The sequence below is a fragment of the Podarcis raffonei genome, chromosome 2 (genome assembly GCF_027172205.1).
Source record: "Podarcis raffonei isolate rPodRaf1 chromosome 2, rPodRaf1.pri, whole genome shotgun sequence".
Classification (NCBI taxonomy): domain Eukaryota; kingdom Metazoa; phylum Chordata; class Lepidosauria; order Squamata; family Lacertidae; genus Podarcis; species Podarcis raffonei.
The window spans coordinates 119,671,316-119,680,217 of NC_070603.1; positions in this window are offsets into that span (position 1 = coordinate 119,671,316).

Consider the following 8,902-nt stretch of genomic DNA (forward strand, 5'->3'; position numbering starts at 1 on the left):
TTAAATCTAGTTTATGGCACAGGTCACCATCCATCGAATTTTAAACACTGTTATGCAGAACCTGGCAACAATGTATGTTATAGCAGGGTTGGCATCTGAGGAGGACCTGAACCCAATTCTTACCTGTGGGATCTTGTAGATGCCCAACATGCTTGCAATGTGTGTGGAGATGTCGGATTCACCCGCTTCAAGAACAGCCAACAGCTTTTTCTGTCTTCCACACCTGTAGTTTGGAATATTGATGTCCCCACCAGCAAACAGGTCTATCAGGGCATCGGAAGTCATTCCTCCCTGAAAACTGGTATCATAAATGCTATAGCCGAGGGTGATGTTTGGTAAGAGCCTGGGGTTATTATTTATTTCCTGAACAGCAAGGGAGAATGAAAGAACATGTGCGCTCCTCCCATCCACCCAGCTGCAAAAATAGTGTGTCACACAGTTACCATCAATTCCGTGAAAATGAAAGTCATATTCTTTTTTGTAATAATCAAAGGAAGGGGGAGAGAGGAGGGGAAACCGGAACACAAATCAGCCCCTTTTCTGTTGATCTCAGATGCCCGCTAGGTCCAGTGGTTTGCAGCCATCACTGTATCAAACGACCTCCCAGGCAATATCTAACAAAACGGCTTCCCAAATAATGGTTTACATATTTCTAATGGGGACATGAAGCTCAACATCAAAAAAACCAAGATCATGGCCACTGGTCCCATCACCTCCTGGCAAATAGAAGGGGAAGAAATGGAGGCAGTGAGAGATTTTACTTTCTTGGGCTCCATGATCACTGCAGATGGTGACAGCAGTCACGAAATTAAAAGACGCCTGCTCCTTGGGAGAAAGGTGATGACAAACCTAGACAGCATCTTAAAAAGCAGAGACATCACCTTGCCGACAAAGGCCCGTATAGTTAAAGCCATGGTTTTCCCAGTAGTGATGTATGGAAGTGAGAGCTGGACCATCAAGAAGGCTGATCGCCGAAGAATTGATGCTTTTGAATTATGGTGCTGGAGGAGACTCTTGTGAGTCCCATGGACTGCAAGAAGATCAAACCTATCCATTCAGAAGAAAATCAGCCCTGAGTGCTCACTGGAAGGACAGATCCTGAAGCTGAGGCTCCAATACTTTGGCCACCTCATGAGAAGAGAAGACCCCCTGGAAAAGACCCTGATGTTGGGAAAGATGGAGGGCACAAGGAGAAGGGAACGACAGAGGACAAGATGGTTGGACAGTGTTCTCAAAGCTACAAACATGAGTCTGACCAAACTGCGGGAGGCAGTGGAGGACAGAAGTGCCTGGCGTGCTCTGGTCCATGGGGTCACGAAGAGTCGGACACGACTAAACGACTAAAGAACAGCAAGAACAACAAATGGGGACATGGGAAGAGCAGCCCCACAGAGCAGCCAAGAAGTCTTAGCTATGTTGGGCTGTGCTGTGAGCCAGGGAAAATGGTCCTGGAGCCAAACTGAGCCCACAGGCTGCTTTGCACATGACGAAGCACAGTAGTCATTTACAATTTGCAGCTGCATAGATTTTGTTGTGCGTGGGTGAAATAATTGTGCAGTTCCAACGTCACTTACTACAGAAGATCTGCAGCTCAAACACATTGCACAGCATTTCCTACATTTCAGAGAACAAGTTATTCTTTGGAGAGCAGCACACATCAAAACTACTACCAATTACTTAAATTGCATTATAAAATACTTTGAAGCACTGCTTTTCACCAGGTGAACAGACATACAAAAATATTTAAATAAATACAGTAAAGTATATTAACAACCATGCTTGTTTCAGCCCCCAGGAAGGACGCATGACAGCTTCAGCTATTTACATATTATAGGTTTATAAGCAAAAGGTGCTTTTGTGTAACATTATCTTCCTACCCAGATCTCCCAGTTGTATTGCATCCCACTGAATGAGATTCTTCCTCAACAAAAAAAGAGGAGCCAATGATTTATCAGGGCTACCAGAAAACAGGGGTGACCCAGGTACTTCAAGAGAATTGGAGAGTTGGAAGGAAGCAGAAATAATTTACATCATCATTGTTGTTGTTTGGTTGTTTAGTCGTGTCCGACTCTTTGTGACCCCCTGTACCAGAGCACGCCAGGCACTCCTGTCTTCCACTGCCTCCCACAGTTTGGTCAAACTCATGCTGGTAGCTTCAAGAACACCCTTCATGGATCACTGCCTTGCCGTGGCGAAGGGGCTTGAATAACTCAGAGAAGCTATGAGCTATGCCATGCAGGGCCACCCAAGATGGACAGGTCATAGTGGAGAGCTTTGACCAAACGTGATCCACCTGGAGCAGGAACCAGCAAGCTACTCCAGTATCCCTGCCAAGAAAACTCCACGGACACAAACAACAGGCATATAATACATCATTACTTACCTATGAATTCTGATGAAGGGGTTTCTGGAAAAGGTGAAGTAATGTGGCTTTTCAAAGAATCTTGGAGATATGATTCCACTAATGAGGTGGTCTGCTGGCTGGTAAAAATTCACAGCAGAAAGTATATCGGTGATCTCAGTCGGTGGGCACTTTATCCTCTGCTGCAGCCCATAGTTTGCGAGAGACATCACCAGAAATAATGTTATCATTCTGGGTCTCTTGGCTACACTTTGCTTGTGCCTCTTCCTCCTCCCACTAACTGCTGTTCAGAAGAAGCTCCACATTCTTGCAAATCAGAAGCTGCAGCGACTTTACAAATACAGGGAAGTGTATTTGTATGTCAAAGGGGGATTGAGAGGAAGGGCCAAAAATTCAATGGACAAGCATCTGTTTTGCACCCAGAAGGTGAGAAGTGCAATCCTGACTCACCTCTCCAGGTAGTACTGAGGATGTCCCCTTCCAGGAAAGCTACTATCAGTCAGCAAATAGTACAGATCAAAAAGGCAGCTTCCTATGTTCTGATTAAGCTTCGCACAAACTTAGCTCCCCTCTTCACCTGCCCTATATATTGGCCCCAAGGACTCTGTGGCACATGGGATAAGTGGAACAGACACAGTGGAATAAATAAACCACCAGCTGCCCTTAATTGTGATGTTACTTCATTGTTTCCAAATGCAATATTTGAGAGCAGAGGGTGTGAGGATCCCTTAGAGGATCAGAAGAGATCATGGTGGTTCAGAGAAGTGTAAAGAGAAGAGAGGATTCCTCTGGAACTTCAGAAGAGCAGGTGCAGAGCAAGAGAAAAACATCTTTACTGAATAGACTGACGTGGTTTTAAGAGAGAGAGAAACAAGTTTGACTGATCTTTATTGCCCTCTTAAGGGGCTTGGAGCTGATCAGGCCAAAGGCTCATCAAGTCCAGCATCCTGTAATCACAATGGCCAATGAGTTGCCCCAAAGTGAAGCCCACAAGCTGAAGATGAGCGCAGCAGAACTTTCCCTACATGTGATTTCTAAAACCCATCGCACATGTGCCATCTCCTTCCACCCACGCTCAATTGCATTTACTGGAGTTTCCCTGCACTCACATTTGAGCTGTCTCTCAGTTTGGTTTCCTCGCCCTAAGCTCTGGAGTATACCAAGGAGCCCAGTGTGTTCCACAAAGTGAAAGAGGGGGTTCAGGGTCATGGGAGTGATTCATGCTCTTATGTAGCTGAATTGCTTCATACTTTCTGAATGTCCCATGGTCTTAGCTATGTTCTGTGTTACAGTGTTCAAAATTAGCCAGCCTCCAGGCACATTTTGCACTTAGCTATTGGCCAAGGTCAATGGGGCACCCAAATAGTTTGTTAGGGCAGAGAAGGTGTCGATTGACTGTTGGCAGTAACAAGTCCCCAGTGATCCAAGAAATAAATAATCATCTTAATAATGTAGTTATGGAGTGGCCTGCAATGAGTGACCCACTCAAGAAATGAACAAAAGGTTTCCCCAAAGGCTACTGAACAACAGCCCTTATGCTTGAATGGCTCCTCTCCACTGACTGGACATAGCAGGACCTCAGGTTCTGCTATGGACACCTCCACCTGCAACACCAAGTGTTGCCTTTCGGCCTCATTTCTGCACTGAGAGTGTTCAGCAAAGTCCTAGTTGCCCTGGTGGCACACCTACTAGTGTGGTGTAGTGGTTAAGAGCGGTAGTCTCGTAATCTGGTGAACCGGGTTCGCGTCTCCGCTCCTCCACATGCAGCTGCTGGGTGACCTTGGGCCAGTCACACTTCTTTGAAGTCTCTCAGCCCCACTCACCTCACAGAGTGTTTGTTGTGGGGGAGGAAGGGAAAGGAGATTGTTAGCCGCTTTGAGACTCCTTAAAGGAAGTGAAAGGCAGGATATCAAATCCAAACTCTTCTTCTTCTACTACTACTACTACTACTACTACTACTACTACTATCAGGGACTACAGAGAAGAGGAATCGTGGAGACAGCCAACCCATCCTGACGCTTCCAAGGAGAAGGAAAAGGAAGGCCGTATAGATTTAAAACAGGAGTTTGAGGGGGGTAGCAGCTCAGAGGTAGATGAGGAGAAAAGCTGGGAAATCATGGCACATCTGGAACAACACCCAGATGACACATTGTCATTAGAAAACATTCCAGATCCTTCATCTCCCAGAACCCAGAGAACCTTAAAAGTAGGAGAGCAAAGAGCTCAAAGACAGAGGGCACTTAGCAGCACCCCTAGAGGAGACAATGAGCATTACAAATGAGAACGTGGGAGAGATGGGGGTGGAGATTCACCCGGGACAACGCCATTATCCAAGAGGCTGGGTTCTATAGCTTCTCTCTGTAACGATTGAAATAAAAAAGGACTGTGAGAAGTTCAGAAGTTCAGTCCACTTGTCGAGTGATACTCTGAGTTCCATGCACCCATTGAAGCAGGTGGACCATGGTGGGTCAGCACTTAACTTTGCTGACCCCAGAGTGCCCTGCTTAAGGCAGGCAGTAGCTGACCAGCTAGATACAATGATCTCTCCCACCAATGGAGGCAACCCACAGTGTTTGTACCTTATGACAAACAGAATGATCTTATAACATGTAGCTGCTGCCTCCCACGTTGTTTTTGCTGCCTTTTTTCAGTGACATCCCTGGGGTACAAGCCTTGGCAGTGTGTATAAAAATATTTGAGGGACCCCCACCAAGTTGATGGGCATTACCATCTAAATAGAGTGCATGTGTCGCATCTTGTGATTGATTATGTGGTGCGAGACTTACTTCCCCCTACCAATATTTTATTCAAATTCACACCCCTGGCCAGGAACAATCTGGTTATCAGTAAGTTGAAATCATAATTTTGTCTCCAAACAGAACAATGATGCTTGCTTTCTGGTTAATTCACAACTTTGGAACTACAGAGATGATTTCATATAATTTATATACTGCTCAAAGCCGTTTACTAAAAGATCATATAACTAGGGGGATTCCAGAATTATTTCCACTGAAACAAAATCCTTTTTCCATATGCAATGGCTGCAGCTAAGATGGCTCTTCCTTGGTGATCTAAACACATATTTCAGCACACATTTTACCCCTCTGTGCTCAGTGTAAGTGCCTGACATAAAGGCAGCAAGTGTAATTCAGAATGTATTTGAATTACATCTATTCTATGGTTAGCAGAACCAGATCCATTGAGTAACTGAGCTTGTAGGGAAGGGAGAGTGAATGTTCGGACATGGATGTTGGTGTTATAACTGGGGTGTTAATTGCAAGTGCTCTTTTGCTGATATTTTGGAGGGTGAGTATTCTTTTTTGTTAAAACTACTTCAGCTGCTCTGAATCTTGACTCAGTATTTATCTGACACAGGATTTTCTGTGCACCAGATTCCTCTCCCCCGGGCACCTGCACAGTGCAATGAATGACACTGTGCTGCTATTTATTCCGACGTTTGGACAATTACGAAAAATAACGCTTGAGTTCTGGGGAGAATAAATCACTATGATTCTGATAATTAAGGAAAACAAGGTTCACCCTACTTTGCTGGCATTTATGGAACATTAAAAGAGTATGTTGTCATATAAAGGTCAAGCTGACCTTTGACCCCCCCATAAGCTGGCCCAGGTAAAGACCAGGGAGCCATTTCTGTGCATTCTTGTTCTCATGTTTTCCTCCAGGTCTGCACCTGTGCCTTGAGCCACACAGAGACTCAGGTGATGCATCTCCCCTTATAATTATTCTTATTCTTGCCAAATCACCAGGGATTTAGACAAATCAGCCAAATATTAGAATCAAAGCTAAAGTGAGGTAATTTATTACACTGTGCCTGAAATGTTTCTTGCAGAAAATATACCCTGTGCCATTGGCCACTTTTCTTGTCCAATCTTCAGGGCTCGGATTAATCATGAGATCGTAAGAGCACCCAAAGTCCATCCATTGAGCTTTTAAGATACCTTTTCAGCTGTTTCTGGGTGAGCCAGCTTTTGTTAGTTCATCAACAGATCTCTCTTCGCTGTTGATGCAATAACAAAGTCTATTGTTTCAAGGACTTTTCTTTATTCTCCTTCTGATTCCCCTTGACCCTTTATCTAAGTTTTCTCTCCTACAAGCCCAACTTCATTTTCACTGAAAGCCCTGCCCACACTCTGGATCATGTTTAGCTATAGGATCCCCCAAATTGAATATTTTAGGGTCTCACTACAAACATAGTGTGTGTGTGTGTGTGTGTGTGTGTGTGTGTGTGTGTGTGTGTGTTTGTGTGTGTGTGTGTGTGTGTGTGTGTGTGTGTCAGATTGTGGCCACTCTAAGCAACTGGAACGGTCTCCCTCAGGAGGTTGTGGACCCTCCTTCCTTGGGTGTTTATAAGCAGAGGTTGGGTGGCCACCTTTCATGGATGCTTTAGCTAAAATTCCTGCATCGCAGGGGGTTGGACTAGATGCCCCTTGGGGTCCCTTCCAGTTCTATAATTCTATGATTCTATGATAACCCTGCAATCCTAAGTAATGGATTAGAGTTCCTCCCAACATTAAATGTGACCCCATAACTCCTATTTTTCTTCAACAGTCCAATGAATGTGAAGGTTATATTTGGGGTAGGTTGTGCTATACCTCTATGTCACCCTCTCATTCTTCTTGATCATAAAGTTCAGAGTTTCCCTGGCCTTCTGTGTGGCCCCTTCTACTTCCCTTTCCATGTAGGGGCCCAATCACCCTGTTTTTAGTGCTGGTTGTGACCATTCTGTGTGACCATTGCATCAATCCTGAACACAAAGAATGGGTTTTGATTTTCACTGATCTTTCATGCAGTCCCTGCACCCTCATTTTGGTTCAAGAGCACATTTAACAAAAAGATTAGTTTTGGTGGGTTGTGCTGCATTTAAGTGACTCACCATAACTGATCTGAAGTAATGGGTTTGGGCTTCCTCTTAAACCTACATGTGGGCCCTGAATTCCCTTTTCAATTTTAAGGCCCAGTGAAACTAAATATTTTTGGAGTGTCATGTAACTTTTCTATGAGCCCAGCCTATTGACTTGGTCCTGAACAACAGATTTATTTCTCTCAAGTCATCTATGGGGCCCTGGAAACCTGAGGTGCCCTTATGATGAATATATTGCTTTAGGGTGTATTGTAACCTCTCCATGATCCAATTCCATCATCCATGATTCTGAGGGAAAGGATTTTTTCTCTATACCCTTTCAGGACCCATATGGAGGTTTGGGACTCAAAACCATTTTGGGGGAGTGTTGGGAGGTATCTGATGGTGGGGTAGACAGGTCACAATACACAATTCAGTGCAATCCACTCAACCATAATTCTCAGAAGGTGACTAGATATTTCTGCAGCCATTCAATGCAGGCCTCATCCTGCTTTAAAGGTCAGACGTGTGCCTAGAAATTGTGAGGCAAATATAAGTACAGTGGTACCTCTAGTTAAGTACTTAATTCATGCTGGAGGTCCGTTTCAAACCTGAAACTGTTCTTAACCTGAAGCACCACTTTAGCTAATGGGGCCTCCTGCTGCTGCCACGCCGCCGGAGCACGATTTCTGTTCTCATCCTGAAGCAAAGTTCTTAACCCGAGGTAATATTTCTGGGTTAGCGGAGACAGTAACCTGAAGCGTATGTAACTTGAAGCGTATGTAACCCGAGGTACCACTGTATAGATAAGCCATTTGAAATGCCCTTTTACTTCTTCTGTCAATAATTTCATTTTCAGACATGCTTTGTATTCAAAATTAATTCAGCACTCTCACACAGCCTTCCTTTAACCAGCCGCACCCCTCTCTCCTCCTCCTCCTTCCCTTTGATGAGCTGCTTCTCAGGTAGCATTTACACGGAGGAGAATTGCTCAGCTGAGTGAGAATAAGGAAGTGAAGTTATGGGAGCATTGTCTTGTCTGCTCAGAAGACATACTGAATTGCGATGAATTTTGGTTCCAGCTTCCCTGTGAGAGGGCAGCCCTCCTTCCAATAAAATGTCAAGTGTGAGGCAGTTAGGCCTGGCCTGCCCCAAAGTGACTGGCAGTTCTAGTGAGAAGGGTTTGGCATCTCAGAGTTGGGAGCTAGATCTGGGAGTTTTCACAAACATCCCCCACCCCACTACTATGCCTGCACATGAATATCCATAAATTCTTGAGGATGTTGTAGAGTTGCTGTTTGTTTCCTTTGTAATTATTAAAACCACAGTGGTTTCCATACATCTTCTTCTACTTTGATACTTGGGCCATACCCACTGAAGGTTCAACATGGGTTTCTGTGGTCGTTTAATATCAGATAACCTAAAAAGATATATGGGAATGTGACTTTATCAACTGTTTATGATGTATAATTTATGTTCTTGCCCAAAGTGTAAGGCTTAATGACTCCCAGCTAATAATGTCTGAAAAAATCTCTCTCTCTCTCTCTCTCTCTCTCTCTCTCTCTCTCTCTCTATATATATATATATATATATGTTACGTGTTACAAAGTGAGAGTTAAATCTATTCATATTACCATACTTAAATATTTAATAGATTTGGAACAAATATGGAACTGATA